This window comes from Bos indicus x Bos taurus, chromosome 8, assembly GCF_003369695.1.
Source record: "Bos indicus x Bos taurus breed Angus x Brahman F1 hybrid chromosome 8, Bos_hybrid_MaternalHap_v2.0, whole genome shotgun sequence".
NCBI lineage: Eukaryota > Metazoa > Chordata > Mammalia > Artiodactyla > Bovidae > Bos > Bos indicus x Bos taurus.
The window spans coordinates 51,728,356-51,754,400 of record NC_040083.1 but is presented as its reverse complement, the minus strand read 5'-3'; the positions used below and the strand labels follow the sequence as shown (position 1 = coordinate 51,754,400).

At 40.9% G+C, this 26,045-nt stretch overlaps 1 protein-coding gene across 3 annotated transcripts in view; it reads right to left on the bottom strand.

The window, feature by feature from the left end:
* The window catches only part of PCSK5 (proprotein convertase subtilisin/kexin type 5), a 519,637-nt gene that overhangs the window by 447,655 nt on the left and 45,937 nt on the right, over positions 1-26,045 (bottom strand). The gene's annotated exons all lie outside the window — the stretch shown is intronic.

Below are 26,045 nucleotides of genomic sequence, written 5' to 3'. Positions count from 1 at the left end.
GTATCTGTTTATTTTCCACCCTCCGTACAGGGACCCTAGGCTCTACCAGGGCAGGAACCTCACTGCTTCCAAGCCTGTTTGTGGGAAGCTCTGAGCTGGAGACACTGCAGGTAATCAACACCTGAATCAGAGCTACCCATTAAAAGGAGAAAGCAACCATGTGCATCGTTTTAAATTTGCTAGAGGCCCCACCCATTAAAAAGCAAAAATAAACAGGTGAAATGAATTTTAATAATTTTTAACACTACTCCAAAATATTCTCATTTCATCATGTAAGCAATATAAGACATTATTAACAAGCTATTTTAAATACTAATGAGATATATTCTGTTTTCTGGTCCTAAGTCTCTAAAATCAGGTATGTACTTTACCCTTACAACAAATCTCAATTAGGACATCAAATTTTCATTGGTAATACTTGGTCTGTACTTAGATGCCATAAAATTGGCAGTAGAAATAGTAGATTCACATATCCAATTGTATCAAAGATCCCTAAATCCAGTTTCCAATAATTGGATCAAGGATAAGTTTTAAAATTTAAAGTTAATTGAGTATATTTAAAAATTGAGGTCCACAGCTGTAGTAGCTATGGGCTTCCCAGGTCGTGCTAGTGGTAAAGAACCTGCTTGCAAATGCAAGAGACTTGAGATGTAGGTTAGATCCCTGAGTTGGGAAGATTTTCTGGAGAGGGGCTTGGCAACCTACTCCAGTATTCTTGCCTAGGGAATCCCTTGAACAGAGGAGCCTGGCAGGCTATAGTCCATGGAGTTGCAGAGTTGGACAGGACTGAGCACACACTCCACTGTACTAGCTACATGCCAAGTACACAATGGCCACCTGTGGCTGCCATTTTGGAGACTCATTTAAATGATTTAATGAGAGAATGAATTCTAAAATATCAACCAATTGCTCAATTAAACTGTTAAGAAAATGCCACTAGTTGACTAAAAAGCTCTAAATCTCTTGGATGTTCTCTGGAGCTAAGTCACTTTGTATCAAGTCAGTGCACCCCTGAATCATTTCCCTGCAGCTGTACATCAGCCCCACCATCTGTGCCTTGCCAGGGACATAAGGCTACATAGTAAGAGAAACCTGAACTTCCAGCTCAGTCCAATTACATAAGACTCAGTTCAGCTGGGGTGACAGTAACTGGTGGAATCAGAGACTAAGACAGAGCTCTTCTCTTAGATTAGCAAGAAACTGTCCTTGCTGGTACTTGCTGCCTGACCCAGTCCTTCAGCAAGCCACCATTCCACTTTTCATTGTGACTGGATGCAGATTGCAGTTTGATCTATAAGGCAGTCAATAACTTAAGCCTGTGGAGCGCCTTAATCATCATGGACAGAGTGATCAGATGTCCCCGTTGGACCAGGACATCTGCAGTTCAAGCCTGTTGTCCTGGCGTCATCTGCACCCCTTTTCACTCTCAAAATTCTGAAAGATTAGAATTCATCATGGAACCTCACAGAGATCTGAGGTGCTAGCATGCACTTGGCAAACAGCTGTTAGATATAAGCAAACAGCATGGCGGGAGTCCTGAGGATGCCTGATGCTCACTCTGTCCTTCCTCTCTTCCACGCACATGATTTGGGGCAGTAACAAACAAAGGCAAACTTGTGAAAAATAAAACGAATAAACTCGACTTTAGACCTACAAGATGGAATTTGCATCTTCAGTATTTCAAATATCCTTTTGCTCTCTCCTTAATCATGCTTTTTCCCCATGATCACTGCCTTGCCTTCCCTGAATATTACAAATTAGTTTTTTCTGTGACAGTTTCTCTCTATGGCTTTGCTTCCCCCACCCCCACTTCCTTTCAATGATTAGCTGCCCACAGAGCTTTCTCAGACTTCTCACTCCTTCCAAAGTCTAGCCTGTTGAGTTTCCCTTATCTTTGGTTCTTTCAAACTAATATTCCTCCCCATTCTTTCATTTCTCCTTCAATTCATAAGCCTGTTAGAATCTGACATCTGCCCTGATTGATTCTTCTGACTTATGATTCAAGAAATGTAAGCAAAAGAAAGGTTTTTTTTATGTTTTATTTAATATCCTGTAATAAACATTTTATTTTCATTTCCCAGTTGAAAATGGAACCTAATTCTAGTCTACATTATTTCCTACAATTTCCTTTACTCTCAAGTCTCCATCTTCCATTCATTTAGTCATGTATACATCTGTCTCCATCACATGCCACAAGCAGGCACTGGAGCATGGATTCTCGGTCCTGAGCACCTGAGTCTGAGAGCCCAGCTCCTCTACAGACTAGGTGTGTATGCAACACTGCTCATTCTGAGCTATGAGGAAAAGGGATTATTACACCACCATCTCAGAGGAGTGTTTAAAGGAGTTAACCCAAGTAGAGTACATACAACCATGCCAAAGCCACACCGAGGCCTTGATGAGAGGCAGCTACTGTCATTACTTGTCTTTATTTCTCCTTTGCACCTAGCACAGTGCTGAGCCGTGTACACAGTAGTGCCCAGTAAATGCTCTTTAAACTTGGATGTTTATTGTTGCAGATGAGACCAATGTGAGTTGACCCTCAGAAGGTTTCTTAAGCTTAACCTGGCAAATATCTCTACTTTTGCCAGAGCCTCAGAGTTGGCCCCAAGCCCAGCCACCCTGGGATGTGATGGACTGCTTAGGTAAGAAGCTCATTGGGTTAGTGAAAATCCTTCTCTCATCTTGGAAGGAGTGATGAGGAGTATCAGACTGCATGTGCAGCTCACGGTAGCTCTGCAACATCCTCTTTTAATAAGTACATGCTATTTTGTAGTCTCACATGTAGAACATGACACTCCAACATAAGCAAGCTGAAGCCTACATGCTTGGGTATGACATAAGCAGTACATCAAGACCCGGTTCCTAGGGTTCCTCCTTATCAGACTCTTCCTCTGTACCTCCCATCTTACCTGCCTCCTGGCCCACATACACCCCTAAGCTCCAGCCAAAATCAATGTACCATCATTTCCTGTCACAGGCCAGAAAGCCTCGCCAGTCTTCTCCTTTAGAAACCCTTGTCCCATGTCAGTTTTCTTGCCTGCAGTCCAACTTCTATTCCATAAAGTTTGGTTTATGGGTCACCACTCCTCTGGGAAGATATTTCAGATTCCTCAAATAATTACACTTTTTTCCTCAGTGTGCCCTCCATGTCATGGGCACACTTCCATCACGGGCACACTTCCATTGTGCTGTAATTGTCAGTTTCTCTGTGTCCGCCTCTAGATTGCTAACGCTTTATGGGCAAAAATTCAAAGTAGATGTGTAGTGTTGACTGAATGAATAAATGAATGAATACACTGTTTTCAATTTTATAACATGTCTTCTGCATAAATCAACCTCTGTAACCTTTACATGAGTTCTTATCATAATTTCCATTTCATAGAGAAGGAAACCTTTGCTCATAGAGCTAAAAATCATTTGCCCAAATATTCACTGTCAGTGAAGAATAAAAACAGAAATGTTTTTTCTGACTTCAAATCAAGGGCCCAGCCTTCCATGGAAAGAAAATTCCATGTGCATTATCTCAATTAATCTCTAAAACAACCCTGCCACATAAATAAACTGAGTCCCAAAGTGTTTTAAGTTCATGACTCTCGCAAAGGTAGTGGCTTTGTTCCTGCACACAGTTTTTTGGCTTTTTTTAAGCCTCTACAGTTTAAGCCTTTCCCCTGAACTCCAAGCTGCACAATCCATGGATACACATGGGGACTCAGCAGAATGTCTTCCAGCTGCTGTTTACAGTCAGGTTGGACAAATCACTGTGGAATACACAGAATGTCCTAATAAACTTGCTTCATTCTCCACTCCTGAACTCCACTCTATTCCAACTGGGACAGGAGCTCAAAAAGTCAAGTCCTGACCATGGTTGAGCCTGAACTGGGTCAAAGGCTGAGTTTTTTCTTGGCCCAATAAACTCAGGGGCCGTTCTCACCCAGGCATCATAAATAGTTAGCTAGTTTTACCCCAATTTCAATCTTATACTTGCTATGGCTAATGTGTCACTTTTACAGATCTTTTCAAGTTTACAAAGCATCTTCAAATGTCATTGGAGCTTAAAGACGACTAGTTAGATAGACAAGACAGATATCATTTCCCCCAGTAAATGATGGCACACTGCATGGGATACATCTTAAGATCTGGGATTCAGGGCAGAAAGCTGCTGTCCTTTTCTCTGTTTCTTAAACTATCACTCGCAGGTGAGAAAGGAGGATCTGTGTGCCCACTTATGGATCCTTGGAGGGGTGGAGGAGGGATGTGAAATGGACACAGAATCTCTCAGAACAGAATCACCTAAAACAGTAATGCCATTCAACCACTAGCAAGCACCACTTTCTATACGTGCGCGATTGTCTCCATAAGGAAGCTAGACTATCACAACCGAGACATTCTCAGCTCTTTGCGCCTAACAGGAAATGTCAATCTTAATACAGCAACATATTTCAACAGGATATTTTAAATTAAAAAAAAAAATGAGATTTGTAAAAATTAGAAAACCAAAAAGCTAGAGACACAGGTTAGAACACTTGAGGCAGATCGCAACAAGCCAGCTCATTAAGAGAATGCTAGACTCCACTGCTGGAGAAGGCAATGGCAACCCACTCCAGTACTCTTGCCTGGGAAATCCCATGGACGGAGGAGCCTGGTAGGCTGCAGTCCATGGGGTCACTAAGAGTCAGATACGACTCAGCGTCTTCACTTTCACTTTTCACTTTCATGCATTGGAGAAGGACATGGCAACCCACTCCAGTGTTCTTGCCTGGAGAATCCCAGGGGCGGGGGAGCCTGGTGGGCTGCTGTCTATGGGGTCGCACAGAGTCAGACACGACTGAAGCGACTTAGCAGCAGCAGCAGACTCCACTGCAGCCCCCCTTCCAGCCTTCCACTGGGAGAGGCAGAATTGAGTCTCTCAACAGATGGTAGCCAAAATCCTCAAATTCTGTTTTTGTCAGAAAATAGGAGGAAGGAAATTTTTTTTTTTCTTAGTGACAATTTCTGATTCTTTGGTCCACCCACAAGTCCTCAAGAGTAGGAAATTTAAGCTACAGTCACTAATTTGCTATTTATTGTAACAACATTGCCTTGTGTTTACACAGCACATTCCGTTCTGGGATCTCCTACAATGTTAAGATCCTTTCCACTAAAACAGATGGAGAAACTAAGGCAAGCAAGACCACCCACACGGCCACCGGGAGGAGCCAAGAGCCGAATCCATCTCACTCATCACTGGGCCCATAGCCTTCTCCCAGGACCAAGTCAAGACATGGTTTCATAACAAGACACAATAGCCAGGAGAAGGTAGGCTTCACTTAGCACGGAGTTCACATCTTGGAAAAGGTGGATACATAGGAAATCGCATGAAACCAACACTCAATTCTATTTGGAACCTGAGAAACAGGTCTATGGGTGAGTCTGCAATCTACAGCCATCTGGGGAGGCTTCCAGGAGCGCATCAGTAAAGCCCTCCTGTGAATTTCCTCACCCTGAGTTGAAATTGTCACCCTTAACGTCTAAGCTTCAATTTCTGCCAAATTGCAAATCCTCTGGGAAGGAATAATACTTGAAGCAATTATTGGTCTTTTATAACTTGTTGTGAATTAAAGGCTTTGAGAGTCAGTCTCAGAACTGCTGAGGAAGAGAATATTGAGGATGCTGAGAACAAAAAATGTAAAGATACAGGGGAGAGAGAAGACTTCAGTGAGAGGCAAGTCACCAAGGAAAAACTGCATCTGTTTTATAATCCTGCCCAGGTTCCAAAATATTTTATCTTCGTCTCTAATTGATCTTCAGGCAGCAGTGCCTTCCAGCTATCATTTCAATATTTCTGTCTAGTTTGCACCTTAAGTTACATACAAATCATTCTATTAATCTCTTAGGTTTCACAGAAGGTGGTACATCTGACTCACTGTTTTGTCCATGAATCTAGAATTATTTCAAAGAAACACTTAAATGATATTAATAGATTTTCAAAAGTGTGATGAGATGTTGAACACCCACCCAGAATTTATGCTGCCATGGGAGATTATCTGGGAAGTGACTCAGGACATGCACGCACTTTGGAATATATGGATTGCTTGCTGAGTTCAGTAGTAGGTTATCTAAAGGATTAAAGTTGATAAAATAATAAAGTGTTGAGACAGGGGACAGAGTAAAGGGCTCAGGCTGAGACTTACAAAGTATGCCAAGGCCAGAACTCAAATGTATGTTAACTAGGAGGTAACAAACAGGACAGACTCAGACAGACTCAACCATGTTGCTAACAAAGATTACTGTTTGAGACAGTGTAAAATGTATTTATAGAAAGGCATCCACTGGTATGAATGACTAAAGAGTCAGAAGCAATGCAGCACAAAACGGTTAAGACAGTACAGCCTGGAAACTTTAGCTACTTAAACAATTTACTTAACCTCTCAAGGTCTTTGTTTTCTCATCTGTAAAGTGGGTAGACTAATCACAGGACCTCACTCTTAGGGCTGACCTCACTTTTGGGTTAGCATCAAATGATTGGAGTTAGTATACGTATTCTCACCAAGAGGACTATCTTTGGAGGGTGAAAAGATCTTAGACGTTAGAATGGTTTGTGGTGCTCTCAGCTCAATTCTGCCTGACAAAAACTTATTCCTTACTTATTTAATGTTTAAAAAAAACTTAATGTTTCTCATTATAGTAAAATTGAAGTTAATTCAAATTCAAATTAATAAGGTTAATTGAATTTCACCCCTGAGGAGGACAATAACAAGAAAAAAAAGTTGCAAAGCACCAAGTTAGTATATATTAATACAGAGCTACTACTACAGAGCCTGACACATAATAAGCAGGCTATCAGTATTTACGATGATGATTTTTTTTCTTACTTTTAGACATAACAGTAGTTTCCTGACTTCAGTTAAGTATAACTGGATTAATTGGAAGTTACTGTTTAAAACTGAAGTTCAAATGTTTTAAGCTATTTAAAATTACTTAAATCATTAGAAATGACTAGAGTGTTGGTGAGAAGGGATTTAAAGAGTTGGGAGAAGGGAAGCTGATTTGTCAGCCTAAGTAATGTTAAACTTTCTTAACTGCTATTTTTTACCCTCCTGCTTTTTATCTTTGTCAAAGGCAGGAGTAAGCATGGTGGAGTGAAAACAGCACATGCTTTAACAAAACCACCTAACCTCTCTAAGTCTTTCTCCTGGAAAGAAATGCCCCTTCTTCCAAAGTTTGTCTAAAACATTAAATGACAACATTCATGAATTGCATAGCACAGGGATTCAGCATATAGTAGGGGCTTGATGAATGCTAATTTTTCTTTCAAAGTATCTACTTTGAATGACTGTGATCCACACAAATGGAGTTTTTATTAGGATGCAGTCAATATTTAGTGTCAATTAGAAAACATTTCCAAAACAGTTTTTGAGAAAGATGTGTATTCAAGAAAAGAAAGATGTTTCATAGTTTAGATAGAATGTCAACAGACAGCATTACAGAGGCCTGTATGCCACCACTAGTAAGGAAGGTCTTAGCATGCGTTTTTATCATTTTCCTTTCTCACTGGCAAGTGCTGCACAGACTTGGTCTCCTGTTGAGAAAGCCCTACAGCGAAACAGTAAGGCAGTTTTTCAGGCCACGCTCCTGTCTGTCGGCGGACTTGAGTGGTTGGAGGCTTCCATGGGATATGTATGTATTTATTTCCCTTTGGTTTTCCTCAGGTCTAAATCCACTTGATCCAGGCAGCCAAACTCCCTCTTCACTCGCCTTAATAGTGATGTTTGGAGAGCCAAGCATTTTAAGTGTAACAAATTGCCATTGTAACAGCTGCAATTATGAATAAATTTGATCTTGAAAGATGCCATGGCACTGTAACTCAATAACTTTGTAACACAGCTATCATTATAATAAGGATAAAGTACCACAGAGTCTTCCTGGTGAGACATGAGCTTTCTTGAGCAGAAGAAGGAGAGGGAGCTAGACAAGGATGCCTTCCCCTCCCTCCCGGGAGGATCATTAGCCAACTTGTACACTTGTAAATTCAGAAGCTGCATCCAGGTCTACAGACACAAAGACAGATTATTGATGTTCCTTGAGTGTTACAATGACTGATGAACTTAATCTTAACAATAATATACCTACAAAGAAAAAGTGCTTCCCTGATGACAGTCTCAGAAATCATGGACAAACTACACAGGCGGCAGGTGGCAGAGGGGCGGGGGGGTGAACATGCCTGTTTCTAGAAACAAAATTCCAAGTATGTTCAAAATCACTTGGTTTTCTCTGTTTCCATGTACTGTTTAGTCACACAATTACCAATTATTAATCTTATTAATTATTAATTCAGATGGCCTCCTGTCCTTTTATTCCTATTTGAAGTGTATCCGTTTAGCACCTTTTGGTGCAATGCTAAGTCCAAAGTTTTCTATATCACTGTTTCCTTCTTGATTCTTAGCTCAGAGAAAAGAGAGAAGCTTATCATCCCCACAGGATTTTACTGAGGCAAATAAGCCTAATTTCACTTCTGCTTTAATTCTTACAATAATGACAAAACTACATAGAAATCTTGTTTCTTTTACTAAGGTCTGGTTATTCTGACTTAAAATTTCAAAAGTGTGGGGATTTGATAGCTGCTTAATACGTTTCTAGTGAATATTGAGCAAATGAACAAAGCAAGCTCTTTGTTTTGCTATTTCCAACTCGATTATGAATGCACACACACACGCATGTAAGTAAAACGACCAAATTGTTTCTGCTTTCACAGAAAATGCAAGAAGCAAGAAGAGACAAGCAGGTTTCATCCCAGTAGGCACCTGGCAGCTTCTCACATTTGGCACTGGATGTCTGACCAAAACAAAAGCACAATCTTCTGGTGAAATTCATCCCTTCATCAGTCGCTCAGCTCACTAAAAACCGGCATCAAGCAGACTTACTGTTAGGCAACTTGACCTGGTGTAACCGCTGCCACATAGCAACCCAGTGAAATATTTATTGGTGATTCTTACTGCTCTGTGGAGCCCTCTCCTCTCCCATATCCTTTCTTCCCAATCTCACTTTTCTTGCTCCTTTATGATCAAATCTTTGCCCTTGGTACTCAGTACATCAGGGTGAATTATACATACTTGCTTCTGAAACGAGACTAGAAAATCAAAATATTTGTCCTGCCAAGGAGAGAAAAATGCTCCAAACCCACATGAAAAAAATCACCCGTAAGACAGACACTTTAAACTATGAAATTCAAACAGTTGATGATATTTTTTTTCAGGCTTCCAAAGTCAAAATGAAAAATGTCATGTAACACATACTGACATCTTGGATTTACAAGCTGCAAATTTCATATGAGTGAAATAACTAAACACTTTTTTTCCAGATCATATAATTCACACTTCTAGCAACTCCTGACTATGCATTTGTCCCATGTCTGATAGAGGACTGGGGATTTACAAATAAACACCAAAACCTGAGTAGGGCAAATCCACCTCATAGCAGACTTAAAAATCTATTACACTTGGTGTATAGCAGCTTTATACATATTTGCCAAAATCTGATATGATCCAAATGTCCTTCAACCAGTGAATGGATAAACTGTGATCTAGCCACACAACAGAACACTACTCAACAATAAAAGAGCTTCCCTGGTGGCTCAGATGGTAAAGAATTTGCTTGCAATGTAGGAGACCTGGGTTTGAGCCCTGCGTTGAGAATATCCCCTTGGGAAGGAAATGGCAACACATTCCAGTATTCTTGCCTTGAGAACTACATGGACAGAGGAGCCTGGTGGGCTACAGTCCATGGGATCCCAAAGAGTTGGACATGACTGAGTGACTAACACTTTTCTTTCAGCAATAAAAAGGAACAAACCACTGATACACACACAACCTTGTGCATGAAATCTCAAATGCATTCTACTAGGTGAAAGAATCCAGACTCAAAAGGCTACAAACTATAGGGATGGAAAACAGATCAGTGGTTGCCAGAAGCTGGGTGTGGAGGAAGGGGGATGACTACGATGCAGAAGAATTTCCAATGGTGATGGGACTGATCTATATATTGTGGTGGTGGTTACACAGCTGTCTACATTTATCAAAATTAACATAACTATACACTAAAAAGGACAAATTTTACTCTGTAAATTAGACCTTAATTTAAAAAAATCAATTTACGGTAGGAAAAAATTAAACAGTGATTTTCTTTGGGGGGAGACTAGTGACTGGGGAAGAGGCTTGGGTGGTGATGGGAACAATCTATATCCTGAAAGGGTTTTAGGCTGCACATATGTATGCATTTGTCAGATCTCCAAGACTATACATTTAACATTTGTGAGTTTCACTGTATATGAAGTTTACATTAAAAAAAAAAAAAAAAAAAAAAACCAGAAAGCAAATATATTAATGGCATGCATGCTGAAGTACTTGAAAGGGAATAGACTGATGCTTGCAATTTATTTTTAAATACATCAAAAACCAGACGGATAAATGGATAAATGATCACAGACAGGTGCATAGATATGCAAATTAAATGGACTAATAGATGAGTCAAGATGGATAGGTACATAGATAGGAGATAAAAAAGCATGTAAATGCTAATGGTGGACTCTAGACAGCAAGTATAATGGTGATCACTTTAAATTCTTTAATTTTGCTGTATGTCTGAAAATCATAATGAAATGGGGAAAACCAACTATAAAGAATTAAAATATATACATAACACAGTGAAGATTTTAAAGGATTTAATAAAAACATATCCAAGCTTAAAAAGCTGTTAGGTACCATTTTCCCCATGACTATTCTTTCTAGTCATGTAACATATCAGATTCAAAACTTGTAAATTATGCCACAAATGCGGAGAGCTGTGCTTGTCACTTCACAGTTTGCACAACTACAAATTTGAATTAGACACATAAGGCTAAACATGGGCTCTACTTACACTTCTGATAAGAGAAAACTGACTCTTAAAGAATGGCTTCCTAATTTCCCTACCACTGTTATTAACTCATATGCAGGATGTTAGAACTGATGCAAAAGGGAGAAACACTCTAAATTTTATTCCCAGTGAGATAATCGCAATGCCCCCCAAAGGTGGAGCTGGTGAGTCAAGGAATTGGAAAAGTCCAGCTCTCTGTACTAATGATTCATCTTGTTATCTTCCTTTAGAGCCACACGGGGAGCCTTTGCCCTCTCAGGGGTAATTTAGCAGTCTCAGGTTCTGTTCCAGGCTGGACTTCCAACCTGTTCCTGCTGCTACTGCTGCTGCTGCTGCTAAGTCGCTTCAGTCGTGTCCGACTCTGTGTGACCCCATAGATGGCAGCCCACCAGGCTCTGCCATCCCTGGGATTCTCCAGGCAAGAACACTGGAGTGGGTTGCCATTTCCTTCTCCAATGCATGAAAGTAAAAAGTGAAAGTGAAGTCGCTCAGTTGTGTCCGACTCTTAGCGACCCCATGGACTGCAGCCCACAAGGCTCCTCCATCCATGGGATTTTCCAGGCAAGAGCACTGGAGTGGGGTACCACTGCCTTCTCCAAACCTGTTCCTATCAGTTAATAACAACTACTGGTTAGAACTCATGTCTAAGGAGTTGGAACTTTCTCTTGTGAAGGGACACCGTTACAATGACACTGCTTTAAAATCTACAAAACCTACAAATCTGCACAGCTGATCAGAAGGCTGATAAATAGATGCTTTCATTTCAAATGCCCTTGTTGTGGCTGCTTTCAGGTTAGCTGTAGTGACCCCCACCCCACCCCCCCACCCACACCCCTCCCCCCCCCCCCCCGCCGCCACACACACACAGAGTCAGGTATACAGAGCTCAGCCACTGAGAAAATTGGCTTTGTCTCTTGGAATCAAGAAGAACAGTCTGTAAAATGTTTTACTAGGGGCTGAAAGAGATTTTCTACCAAACAACAAAGAAGCAATTATCATGGGTGGGGACAGGTGAACTTTAATGGCATTACTATAAGCTAGGGAATCAATCTAAACGTCCCAACATACATATATGGTAAATAAATAATGGTTACTCTAAGCAGGTTCTTATATAATGATAACGAACACTTCATGACATAGGAAACATGGGAAATCTCCTGATTTACTGTGGTCATGGTAGAAGGTGGTTTTGATCCATTTTTACCCTTAGCTGTGCCTTACGGTAGTTACATGTACTAATGTCTCAGTATCAGTATGCTTTTTCATAACTGTAGTCTCAAAACAATTTGCCTATAAATTAGCATTGTCAGACATACAAAACAATAACAGAGAACACTCAGTTAACTTTCCATTTCAGGTGAAAACATATTATTTTAATAGAAGTATGGCCCATACAATATTTGGGACATGCTGCTATTAAGAATATATTCTGTTACTTGGAAGCCTAAATATAAATAAAAACTTGAAAGTGTTCGTGAAAAGCTTTTAAAACTTTATTAAGGGGAACTTCCCTGGTGGTCCAGTGGTGAAGGCATTGTGCTTCCAATGTAGGGGGGCACAGGTGTGAGCCCTGGTCAGGTAACAAGGGTCCCGCATGGAACTAGGACCTGACATGCCACATAGTGTGGCCAAAAAAACCAAAACCAAAACCCAAGAAGTATGAATTGATGTTTTCAAAAGTCTCAGTTTTCCAGTGTTGTTGGAATTGTATTTGAGGATAGGAACTAATGCTAAGAACTGGGTTTTCTGGCTTCCAGCCTGGACTTTAGGTTTACTAGGTGGTAAGCTCCAGGGGTAAGCTCCACAGGGAAAAAGCTCTGGTGTCTAGCCCAGTATTTTGCACAAGATAAGCTCTCAAAATTATACCTGGAGAAAGTAAATGAAAGAATGGCTGAACCCCAGACAGTCCTCGCATGCTATCTCATTTCTGGGAGAATTCAGTTTTCCCTGTATTGGGTAATGACCCCATTTTTCCCCCCAAGTCTCCATGGAGTCTCCATCTTTCTTATATTGTCTTGTGAATAGATGGATCTGAAAAGGGGCTTCCTGCTGGTCCAAAGAGTAAGTCTGCAAAGCTTGTCCATATCTTCAGGGACATTACTGGAACATTCTTTCTAGAGCAAAGGCTGACAGCTTGATCTGGGGCCAAGTAAATTTGCACTAAGACACAGTCCTGCCCTTCATCTGCTCACTCTGCTCGCCCTTTGCCCTTTTTATTTCTGGGGTGTGGCATCACTGCCTAGGCTTGAAAATTCGAACCTGAAAACACTTGTTTAGCTTTGTCAACAGATTAAAGAAGAATCTATATCCCACCAACAGTTTCCATGAATTGTGCCCACCCTTATTCAATCTGATTTTATTTTGGGCCTCTTCTATTTCTACTTCCTACCTACCATTCTCACTACCCTCCCAATATATTTCTAATTTCCAAGGCAAGCTTTTAAAAATTTGTTCCCTTGTTGTTGTCTGTTCAGAAGGTATTATTTCTCCAAAAACCACATAAAATATTAAATTCCTTAGAAGAACTTGTGTTAACTATGTCTTGCTATACAAAACTGACTTTTGGAATTCATGATCATCAGTAATAATAACTACCATTCTTTTTATCATACTTTTGTATCAGTGAGAGACAGGTACTGTGAAAACAAAGAAGCAATGTTACCTGTTCCTCATTTATCATACACATTGCTGAATAGGTAAGGTCTGCATCTGTCTCAAGACCAACCAGATTATTCTCAAGTCTAATTGCAAAATTCACTCTTTCGGGTAGAACAGGGTCCAGGGGGAGAGCTGAATGTGCTAAGAAATATTCTAAGTACTGGGAGAAAGAGAAGGAGGAAGTGTGGAAAGACATTAGAACAGGAAGATGAAAAGGGAACATGTGATGGGCAATGTGGACCAACAGCAAAATCACAAGTGACATTGGTTCAAGATGGTAATTAATGGCTCGGAATTAAAGTCAGAAAATAGATCACCTGCTCCATGATTTTACAAATGAAATAAGCCCAGTGAGGAGTGACCTGCTAATAGCAAGTTGAGCTAGGAGAATTGCTAAGACCAGAATCCAAATATCTCAACTCTATTCAACACTTCTTTCATTTTATGAAACAGTCTCTCCAACTGGCTGCCCCCAAATGAGATAGGACTGTGTATGTCACCATAAAATGATGATTTCTAAGCAAATTGAGAGACAGTTATAGCCCCTATGTTTATTATTTCCTCCATCATTTATTTTCCTATAAAAGTTAATTTGTAAATATCATTTATTCATTCATTTATTCTCCTATTGATGGTCCTTATGTGCCAGATGCAAAGAAATAGAGGAAAATGACAGAATGGGAAAGACTAGGGATCTCCTCAAGAAAATCAGAGATACCAAAGGAACATTTCATGCAAAGATGGGCTTGATAAAGGACAGAAATGGTATGGACCTAACAGAAGCAGAAGATATTAACAAGAGATGGCAAGAATACACAGAAGAACTGTACAAAAAAGATCTTCACGACCCAGATAATCACAATGGTGTGATCACTCACCTAGAGCCAGACTTCCTGGAATGTGAAGTCAAGTGGGCCTTGGAAAGCATCACTATGAACAAAGCTAGTGGAGGTGATGGAATTCCAGTTGAGCTATTCCAAATCCTGAAAGATGATGCTGTGAAAGTGCTGCACTCAATATGCCAGCAAATTTGGAAAACTCAGCAGTGGCCACAGGACTGGAAAAGGTCAGTTTTCATTCCAATCCCAAAGAAAGGCAATGCCAAAGAATGCTCAAACTACCGCACAACTGCACTCATCTCACACGCTAGTAAAGTAATGCTCAAAATTCTCCAAGCCAGGCTTCAGCAATATGTGAACCATGAACTTCCTCATGTTCAAGCTGGTTTTAGAAAAGGCAGAGGAACCAGAGATCAAATTGCCAACATCCGCTGGATCACAGAAAAAGCAAGAGAGTTCCAGAAAAACATCTATTTCTGCTTTATTGACTATGCCAAAGCCTTTGACTGTGTGGATCACAATAAACTGTGGAAAATTCTGAAAGAGATGGGAATACAAGACCACCTGATCTGCCTCTTGAGAAATTTGTATGCAGCTTAGGAAGCAACAGTTAGAACTGGACATGGAACAACAGACTGGTTCCAAATAGGAAAAGGAGTACGTCAAGGCTGTATATTGTCACCCTGCTTATTTAACTTATATGCAGAGTACATCATGAGAAACGCTGGACTGGAAGAAACACAAACTGGAATCAAGATTGCCGGGAGAAATATCAGTAACCTCAGATATGCAGATGACACCACCCTTATGGCAGAAAGTGAAGAGGAACTAAAAAGCCTCTTGATGAAAGTGAAAGTGGAGAGTGAAAAAGTTGGCTTAAAGCTCAACATTCAGAAAACAAAGATCATGGCATCTGGTCCCACCACTTCATGGGAAACAGATGGAGAAACAGTGGAAACAGTGTCAGACTTTATTTTTGGGGGCTCGAAAATCACTGCAGATGGTGACTGCAGCCATAAAATTAAAAGACGCTTACTCCTTGGAAGGAAAGTTATGACCAACCTAGACAGCATATTCAGAGGCAGAGACATTACTTTGCCAACAAAGGTCCGTCTGGTCAAAGCTATGGTTTTTGCAGTGGTCATGTATGGATGTGAGAGTTGGACTGTGAAGAAGGCTGAGCACCGAAGAATTGATGCTTTTGAACTGTGGTGTTGGAGAAGACTCTTGAGAGTCCCTTGGACTGCAAGGAGATCCAACCAGTCCATTCTGAAGGCGATCAGCCCTGGGTGTTCTTTGGATGGAATGATGCTAAAGCTGAAGCTCCAGTACTTTGGCCATCTCATGCGAAGAGTTGACTCATTGGAAAAGACTCTGATGCTGGGAGGGATTGGGAGCAGGAGGAGAAGGGGACAACAGAGGATGAGATGGCTGGATGGCATCATTGATGCCATCGATGGATGTGAGTTTGAGTGAACTCCAGGAGTTGGTATGGACAGGGAGGCCTGGCGTGCTGCGATTCATGGGGTCGCAAAGAGTCAGACACGACTGAGTGACTGATCTGATCTGATCTGATGTGCCAGATATTACTCCAGGTCAAGGGTATACTACAGTTAATTAGATGGTGCTCCTACTCTTACTGAGTCTTATCCTGGAAGGGAAAACCCATAATAATCAAATAAAGAAACAATGTGATTTCAAATTCAGATAGGTATCAAAGAGGAAATTAATATGTAAAGCTAGACAGGAGCTGGGCAGATGAGCTTAAGGATGTATATTAGCAAGGATGACTCCTGAAGGACCTTCAAAGTAGGTGACATTTGCTTTGATATGTGAATGGTGAGAAGAAACCTTTGTGCAAAGACCAAAGGAAATTTGTTCCAGCCAAAGGGAAAGAGTTTGGTGTTTATAGAAAGAGGTCAATGTGACTGCAAGTGATAAATAAGAAAGAGGCATTTCAAAGCCTAGCTCATGGAGGTAGGAAGAGGCCAGATCATGATGGCCCTGAAAGATCATTAAGAAAAAGGATTTTACTCCAAAGTCCATGGTAAGTCTTTACAAGACTTGATCTCTGTACAGTTTAAGAAGTTTACTCTCTGTGGAGAATGACTGCAGAAGAACAAGAGTGGAAGTGGAAGCAATTGCTGCGGTCCAAGTCAAAGACAAGGGTGGGTTAACCAGGCTGGTGGCAGTGCAGGGGAGGAAAGCCCAGATTCACAGCTTCAAGATAAATTTTAGTGGTGGAGCCAGCAGGATCTCTTACTGGTTCCAAGAGGGGAAACAAGGAAAAGGGAGAGAATCAAGAATAGATTGCTCTATTTTTGGCTAGGATATCTAGATAAATTACGGTGCCATTTACTTGAAAGGAAAAGTGCCATGGTGATGGATGGAAATTTAAAGTATTGTATATGTCATATAATTGTTTTGATGATTACTAGATATCTAATTGGAGATGTCAGGGAGGTGAGAGAAGGAGATACAAATTAGAAGCAAGGACACCAGCATAAAGCTGAGCCCTGAGCTCTCTAAAATTTATAGGTGAGGTGGTGGAGAACCACCCAGAAAGAGTTGTTTTTCAAGAAGGAGCAAATGATCAATCCCCATATCAAGTGAAAGAAACAGGCAGATGAGAAAATAAATTAACTCACCAGATATGAAATATCAAAACATTGTTGATATCAACAAAGACAGGGTCAGTAGAAACAGTTTTTTAAAAGTCATACAGTGTGGAAAGGTAATTATTAAGAGTTATTTTTATGTGTTTGTATTTCCTTCCAAACCTATACTGCATATAACTGCACACACATATACACAGGTCTTTTTGTTTGTTTGTTTTTAAACATAAAACATAAACAGGATAGGCCCTTCTATACCGTTTTATTTTTTTTTTACTTTACATATTATTTTCAAGATTTTTCCTTACCAGTATGTATAGATTTATAACACCATTTTAATGGAGAACTTACTATTTTATTATAAGAATTTAACCTATGCTTTTGATCTTTTCTTATATATACAAATCGTTATACTGTACTATACATCAATATTTCCCTGAGTACATGCATGAACAATGATGAGTCTTCAAATGAAGGGAGAATCAATGGTCAGAGGAAACTAAGTGCTCACTCCCCAGAGATCAGAGCAAGAATAAGGATCCAAAGGTTCTTTATGCTGTACCATATTGTCTCTTTTTTATGTCATAGAATTGATTGACATTTGGTAGAATTGAGCACAGAAACAAAATTCACAAGGGCTTTTTAACAAATCATGCCTTTTCAATGGTGATGTTTTAGTTGGATCTCTTATTTACTCTCACATTCATTAAAATAAAGACATAAATCAGTATGTTTCTCTTCAAAGTCAGACAAATAAAACAGCTTTGAGTTTTGTTGTTGTTGCTGGCTTTTGTTGTTTTTTTTTGCTGTTTTTGCTTATTGCTTACTTATTATATCCTAACTTGCCCAAGAGTTCAACAGAATCTGTGGCTCTAAAGTTCCCTTCTTAAGACATGTTACAGACCAAATGTTTGTGTTTCTGCAAAATTCATATGTTGAAACCTAATACTCAACATGATGGCATCTAGAGGTCTGGCCTTTGGAAGGTAATTAGGTCATGAGGGTGGAGCTCCTATAAATGGGATTAGTGCTGTTATAAAAGAGATCCCAGAGTGCTCCCCTGCCTCTTCTGCCAGGTGATATTACAGTAAGAGGATGACTGTCTATGAACCAGGAAGTGGGCTCTCGCCAGACACGAAATCTGCCAGCACCTTGATCTTGAACTTGATCAAGTTCATCACCTTGAAATTCCCAGCCTCTAAGACAAGAAGAAATAAATTTCTGTTGTTTACAAGCTACCTTGTCTATGATATCTTGTCCTAAGCAACCTGAACTAAGACCAGACCTATCTAGAAATTCAGAATGTTGTTTTCATTCCATTTTCATTTCATCACCCCCTGTTGTAAAAGCTGATACCTTAGAAATACTACATAAACTAAGAAAGTAATAAAGATTTTACATCTGACATTTCCTTCAAGTGACTGAAGCGGCAAAAATCCATAATCTACCCTGCTGCTGCTAAATCACTTCAGTCGTGTCCGACTCTGTGCGACCCCATAGATGGCAGCCCACCAGGCTCCCCCATCCCTGGGATTCTCCAGGCAAGAACACTGGAGTGCGTTGCCATTTCCTTCTCCAATGCGTGAAAGTGAAGTCGCTCAGTTGTGTCCAACTCTTAGCGACCCCATGGACTGCAGCCTACCAGGCTCCTTCGTCCATGGGATTTTCCAGGCAAGAGTACTGGAGTGGGGTGCCATTGGTTTCTCCATAATCTACCCTATGCCTGTCCTATCTAATTCCTCTTCCTCTTTTTACATGGTCATTACTTTATTTCTTGTTTGTTCTTTTCTTCAACTTATCCTGTTTCCTCCAGGCTTCATTTCCTGTTGAGACTGTTGTCAGTGGAAAACTGGTCAAAAACATAAGAAGAGCTGGAATGAACATTCCCCACACCACCACCACTGTGTCCTCACCTGCAGCAGCCCCTTCCTCAAAACTCAAGAGCCCTGAGCTTATTATTTATCCTTAAAAATCTTGATATTTTGGTTTAGAGACTAAGACATAGAGAAAAATCATGCTTGATCCACCCAGAGGAGCGTGACTGACACAATGAAACCAGCGTTCAGGTCAGGATAAGACCGAGGCCAAATTATGAAGGTGCCTGCCTTCCCACCTTGCCCATCTCAGGGATGACAACCTGGGGTGCCCTTCGGATGCTTTTTTGTTGGCCCCATGCATATGTTTAAACTTTTAAATCATTGGCCAACATTTCAAATTGAGAAATGTCCTATGAAAGTCCAGACTTGCCGGTTCTGAAGTGGCAAGCCCAGGCCAGCTCGCCAACACGATGCTGCTGGGCAGTGGCTACTCCCGCACACATGGCAGGGGCTCTCCCCTCTGTCCTACGCCCACTGATTTTCCATCTGGCCCATCATACTTTTTTCTTATCTCCAATCCACTGTGGGCATATGAGTTTATAACTTTCGAAATGAAATGCTGCCAAGTGCTCTCTAATAAAGATTTGGCAACTTTTCCAAAGTAGCTTAAAAAACTACTTTTTGAATTCACTCCTGTCTATAAGGGATTTGGGTCATGACCCAAACTTTCCCATCAGAGAACCTGGCAGTGTACAATCTGACTCTCTGGTTTCCGATCATTCTGACATCTAGGAGATGTGAAAACAAGACAGAAAAGAAGGGAAGGTGGAGGACTTAGTGGCATCTGTACCCACACACTCCTCTGTCTCTGCTATACTCCCAGCCATCCTGCCATTATACCTGCATCACAGGTTGCAAACTTACAGCTGAAATGCTTCTCCCAGGAGTCTACACAGTCTAATAGGATTTGCAAAGGCACAGAAATGCTATCAAAAGTTGAAGCCAGGACTTTGCTATAGCAGTCACATTTCATAACTGGTGAAAGGTGGTTAAAGGAGGTCATCCAGAACAAGAAAGCCCCCCAACACGCCTGTTGAGCACTACATTCACATCCTCTCTGCTTATCATCAGACCCAAGTCTACCCTTCTTCCAGAAGAACACAAGGCATTCTCAAGATATCTGGTAACTACTTTCATTCACTGGTGAGATCCTGTGAGGCAAGCGTGCAGTCATCAGGGTTATGACACATGCTGAGAACACACAGCCTCAGGTTCCTGCCCCAGAGGAGACAGCCCCTCTCGTCCAAATGAACATACCCAGAATCTGCCCACACAGTCACTGAGCACAAGCCCAGGAATGTTGTTATAAAACTGCACTTCACAGAACAAAGTGAAATCATGAAGTTAGCATCAATTTCAGACCAGAGAGCAGAAAACTAACCTACCAGAGAAAGCAGTCCAGGGGAGCCCCAATTGCAATGAGGGCACGTGAGGTGAGAGGAAGTGGGGCAGCAGCCAGAACAGGAAGCACTTGTACTCAGGGTAGAAGGAATGTGGAAGAGGCAAAGCTGCGGTTCATGCCTGGGAATAGGGCAAGATGCAGTGCAGACACTCCTGAGCATCTATTTCTAACTGAATAAGGTTTCTTTACTTTCAAAGGTCCCCTGGGCAGATCAGGTGTGTGCCAACAACTTATAAATGGTTTGCTTCAGAGTTAAGAAAAAGAGTAAACTAATGCACTGGTTGTCTCCATAGATCAGTGATATATCAATCTACAGTGAAGATAAACTGATTCTGAAATTATAAAGTGAATCCATGGGAAATGGGGTTTGCCTGATAAATAGGTGTATACAACTTTTCAGGAACATGACCACTATGTACAACAAAGTACTCCTGTACTCTCACTTTACTCCATCACATGGCCTTTTTAAAAATTAGTTTTTATTGGAATATAGCACATACACATGCACAATTGCTTTACAATGTTGTATTCATTTCTGCTGTACAGCAAAGTGCATCAGCTACATGTATACATGTGCAAAAGTGCTAAGTCACTCAACTGCATCCAACTCTGCAACCCCATGGACTGTAGACCACCAGGCTCCACAATCCATGGATTCTCCAGGCAAGGATGCTGGAGGGGGTTGCCATGCCCTCGTCTAGGGGATCTTCCCAATCCAGGGATCAAACCTGCATCTCTTATGTCTTCTGCATTGGCAAATGGGTTCTTTACCTCTAGTGCCACAAGGCCATGTGTACATACATCCCCTCTTTTCTGGATTTCCTTCCCATTTAGGTCACCAGAGAGCACTGCGTACAGCTCCCTGAGCTATACAGTAGGTTCTCATTAGCTATCTAGTTTATACATGGTATCAATAGTGTGTGTGTGTATACACACACACATATATATACACAAACACACACACAATGGAATATTACTCAGCCATAAGAAGGAATAAAATTGGATCATTTGCAAAGATGTGGATGGACCTAGAAACTGTCATACAGAGTGAAATAAGTCAGAAAGAGCAAAACAAATATCATATATTAATACATATATGTGGAATCTAGAAAAATGGTATAGATGATCTTGTCTGCAAAACAGAAATAGAGACACAGACCCAGAGAACAAGCATATAGACACTAAGAGGGGAAGAGGGTAGTGAGATGAACTGGGACATCACATGGTCTTCACCCTTGAGGCAAAAAGAAAAATTCCTATCATCTGAAAATCAAATCCTGGATATAACGGGTGCCAACCGGGATTAGCAAGGAATTTGAACTTACCTTTCTTCCTTCACAGGTTTGATTTCATCTGATCTTGCCAAGTATCTCTAATTACTTCATTCTCCCTTCTGGTCTTTTTCCTACACTCCTTTAGCTCATTGTACAAAGTTTGAATGCCCTGCTCTAAAATTCCCTTCAGAGGAAATGGCTTATGTGTAAATGTAACAAATGAGCAATTTCTCTGTAAACTAAAGCTTTGAACTTAATTCTGGGCCACACCGACAGAGGACCAATTGCAGTTCTATATGACTAAGTGATGCACTCCAAATATATAAAGAGCTGTTATGTATAAATCTAGGTAAAAGTAGATCCTACAGGTAGAAGTTACAGGCAAGCAGATTTTAGCTCAACACATTAAATCTCTTCAATTTTAGAAATGTTTGCCTTGTCCATTACTCAGCTTTCTGTCATTGGGCATGTTTAACAGATCTGAAAATGATCCTCATAGGAATATGATGGAGGGTATGCCAGCTATTGAATAAGAAAGAGAGAAGTCTTACTCTAAGGAGCCTATGCTGCTGCTGCTGCTACTAAGTCGCTTCAGTCGTATCCAACTCTGTGCGACCCCATAGACGGCAGCCCACCAGGCTGCCCCGTCCCTGGGTCTCCAGGCAAGAACACTGGAGTGGGTTGCCATTTCCTTCTCCAATGCATGAAAGTGAAAAGTGAAAGTGAAGTCGCTCAGTCATGTCTGACTCTTTGTGACCCCATGGACTACAGCCTACCAGGCTCCTCCATCCACGGGATTTTCCAGACAAGAGTACTGGAGTGGGCTGCCATTGCCTTCTCCAAGGAGCCTATGACTGCACAGTAAATAAAACAATGTGAATAGTTTTTCCGTATTTGAGATACACAGCTATACAACACCCATACAACACCATGGGTTGATAAGATGAACTTTAGGAAAAACTAAGACAGGATAAATTGCTCATCCCTGAGACCAGAGCAGAAGGTAATACTATCCTATTATTTATTTGGATTAAAAATTGATCTTTATATCTGAAGACAGAAAAGGGATTAGAAAAGATAAGAGATTGAAAGGCCAATATCTTCAAGATAAAATCTAATGGGCAAAGGCAGAAGTTGTGTTTGTATATTAACTATACATGGAGAGGTCATGGGGGCTCACTAACAGTTTATATTTTTTGTTTTTAAAAGCCTGCTCTAATGGGAAATGTAGGATTCTGACTTTCTGTTCTGGGGAAGGAGGAGAAGAATGAAAGAAAAGTATCTCCTCTGCCCCCGCCTGTATCTGCATGGGCAGCTAAAGAGCTGTAAAGAAATTTTATTCCCAAGAGCTCCTGTAGATAACACCCTCTTTGACCAAAATGCCAAAGGGCTGGCAAAGATTTCTAAGCAGATTAATGAGAGGCTTCTGGGAATGTTAACTCAAGACTGCTGTTTCTCAAATTTAACCTAGGTCTCTTGGAGAAAAGTTGATGAGTCAAGAACATTATGAGACTCACCCTTCCAACTGCTGTAACACTGTACCAACACTTTTCGGGGAACTGTGTTATTATTGTAGAGTGATGCTATCTTAGAAGTCTGTGGATCCCTGTCATTTGAAAGCTAATCATAACATACTGTTAACATATGGGAATCCAGTCTATTCTTGTTCTCTGCACTCATGTGTCCCAACTGACCACAGCATTTTCTTAGCACCAAGCGGGTTATTCTTACAACATTGCTACTTTTGCATATCCTTCTTTAGAACCCTCTAAGTAAAAACGAGAGCAGGGAGAAGAAGGAGCCATGCAATTTACTCCAGCAAGTAAAAGCTAGGATCTGTTGAGTGTATGTATTCCTTGCAATTCACCCATGTGTGTTTTCCTATTCTGGAGACGATGATGAACAAAAATAACTTCATGCATCACCAATGTTTTCCACCAAGCCATTTCACATGGTCCATCCCCTAATCATAAAAGTGCTTCCAACTCTGGCACACAAAGCACCCACCACACACACACCCAAGATTAAAGAAAAGGAGATCTGCCTAGAAAGCAAGTCACACTGACACTTTATACTCCCCATGAGGTCTGCTGGGAGTGAAAAAATATAAAGTCAGCCAATAGAAATTTACATAGTCTCCAAGTCTTTCCCCACAAAACAGTTATTAATTAGGTGGGAGGAAAACTTTATTTTTAAAATAAAAAAAAAAACTGGCAGACACCACCTTCATCAAGTAACCGAAGTTAAAATCAAGGAAAATGAAACACATCAATGTCATGTACCTCTGATCTGATACACTGGGAAGAACACAGCACTTCTCAGGTTCTTACCAAGCCTGAATCTAATCTCAAACAACCAGACAAGCCCAACTTGAGAGATTTGCCAAAATAATTGGTCAGTACTCTGCAAAAGTTCTAGATCGTGAAAGAAAAGAGAGGGGAAGACAAGGGAAAGGAAGGAAAAAGAAGACAAAAAGAAGATGAAGATGAAGATGACAGTGTTTACACCGAGGGGGCTTGGGGAACATGACAACGGATGTGCTCCTGGCTCAGAAAAGGGAGAACTGGCAAGATATGAATAAAATCTGTAAATTAGATAGTAATACTGAATCGATGTTAATATCCAGATTTTACCAAAATGTGAGCCAATGTATATCTGGTTATGTGTCAAAAATGTCCATGGTTTTAGTAAATACACAGTGAAGTATTTAAAGGGGCATTGTGTCTGCAATTTGCACCCATATTTTCAAAAAGAAACTTATATACATACCTGGGACTGCGTGTGTATAGAGAGGAGAGAGAGAAAACGATCAAGTAAGCATGATAAAATGTAAAGAATGTTAACATTTGGGGAATCTGGAAAGCAAACATAGGAATTCTTCATAATGCTTTTGCAACTTCTCTGTAATAAAGTTTTGTTTTTTTTTTTTTAATTAAAAAGGAAACAGCCTCAGCAGGCCTGAGCTTTTTGAGGAGGAAACTGAGAAGGAGGAAGAATATAGTAGACCCCATCTCCTTTGCTCCTCCATCCCCAACACTGAGAAGCACTGTAACATCTTGTAATTAAAAAAAGCTATATCTGAAAGCTACTGTGGGAGGCTGCCGCAAGCTCGCTAAGGGGACCACCCTAGCCACAAATCCTCAAAGCCTAACACAGGGGCTGGCATATCCCAGAGGCTCAAGAAATGACCAGTTGAAGGAATGATCGGACTTTAAGAAATATCTGAAAAAAAACTGTGGGCAATTGCCCATTTGGGGCCCTCCATTTGCAAAGTTGGTAGAGCAGTGGCATGTCTTGTATAAACAGCTGGGTGGGAAAGAGGGGCAGGCGCGTCAGAATGAGGAGGAAGGTACAGTCCTACCCTGGGCTGTTCCTTGCGCTGAGGAGGAGGAGGAGGAGGAACTGAGTGTGTACCCGGAGGCTGGCATGAACCAGCCCTGCTTCTCTGAGCTGGGTGGGGAAGGATGAACACATCGAGCACTGTGTGTTCAGCATCCGAGGTCTCGGTTGGGTCCTGGCACGCGCAATCTGATACATTGAGATAGGAAGGGGAGACAGCATCCCCAAGAAAACATTAAGGATTGAAACAGCTCTATGTTTTCTTCTGTTCTAACCTCCCAAACCAATTAGTACTCGGATTTTCAAATTCACATTGGCTATGCACATGAGGTCTGAAATTAAAATCATTTAAATTACTGAAGTTCAAGAAAGCTTTGGAAAAGTTAACAGATGAAAAACGTGACTCCACTTCAAAAACTTTGCTAATTCAAGAACGTCCTAACAGATTGCTTTTCCAGTAACATTTAATTCTGAATAGAGATGAAGGGGAAATATATATATTTATATAATCCACAGGCTGCCAGAGTATTAAGTATCAGGGGATGTTCCTCTAACCCATGGAAAATTGGGCCCTATGACAAAAGTGTTTTTTCTAACCACCAAGATATAATTTTACAATCATGAACACTGTGTGATAATATTCCAGAAAAAAATTAAACAAGGCAAACTGTGGCACATAACCGAGGGCAGGACTCCAAACTGCAAACCTGATTTGCATATTAATTCAAATAGGGACCTTGTTGCTTTAATAAGGAATATAATTTTCGAGGAATCTCGAGGTGAAATTGTTATGCTCACTGGTAGGGACTTGCTGACCAATTTATTTGAAAATGAGCTCATACGGTAAACCCTAATCATAACGAGGAAAAATCAACGCTTCCTAACGAGTAAACAGCAAACATGAGCCCACAGGTGACCAGGTTGGTACCCCTGTCCTCTCTTCCTCCTTACTTACCATATCTGAGAGGCCAAGTGGTTCTCTGGCAGAGACAATCCCTTCCTCCAACTTAATAAGGACAGACAGTTAACTCATCCCCAGAGCTTTAGTTGCCAGTTAACTAGCCTCTTTGTCCCTAATACAACCCCACCACTTACTATCTCTCATGTCAAAGCTGAACTGCCACCAACATGGACTGGGAGAATCTAGA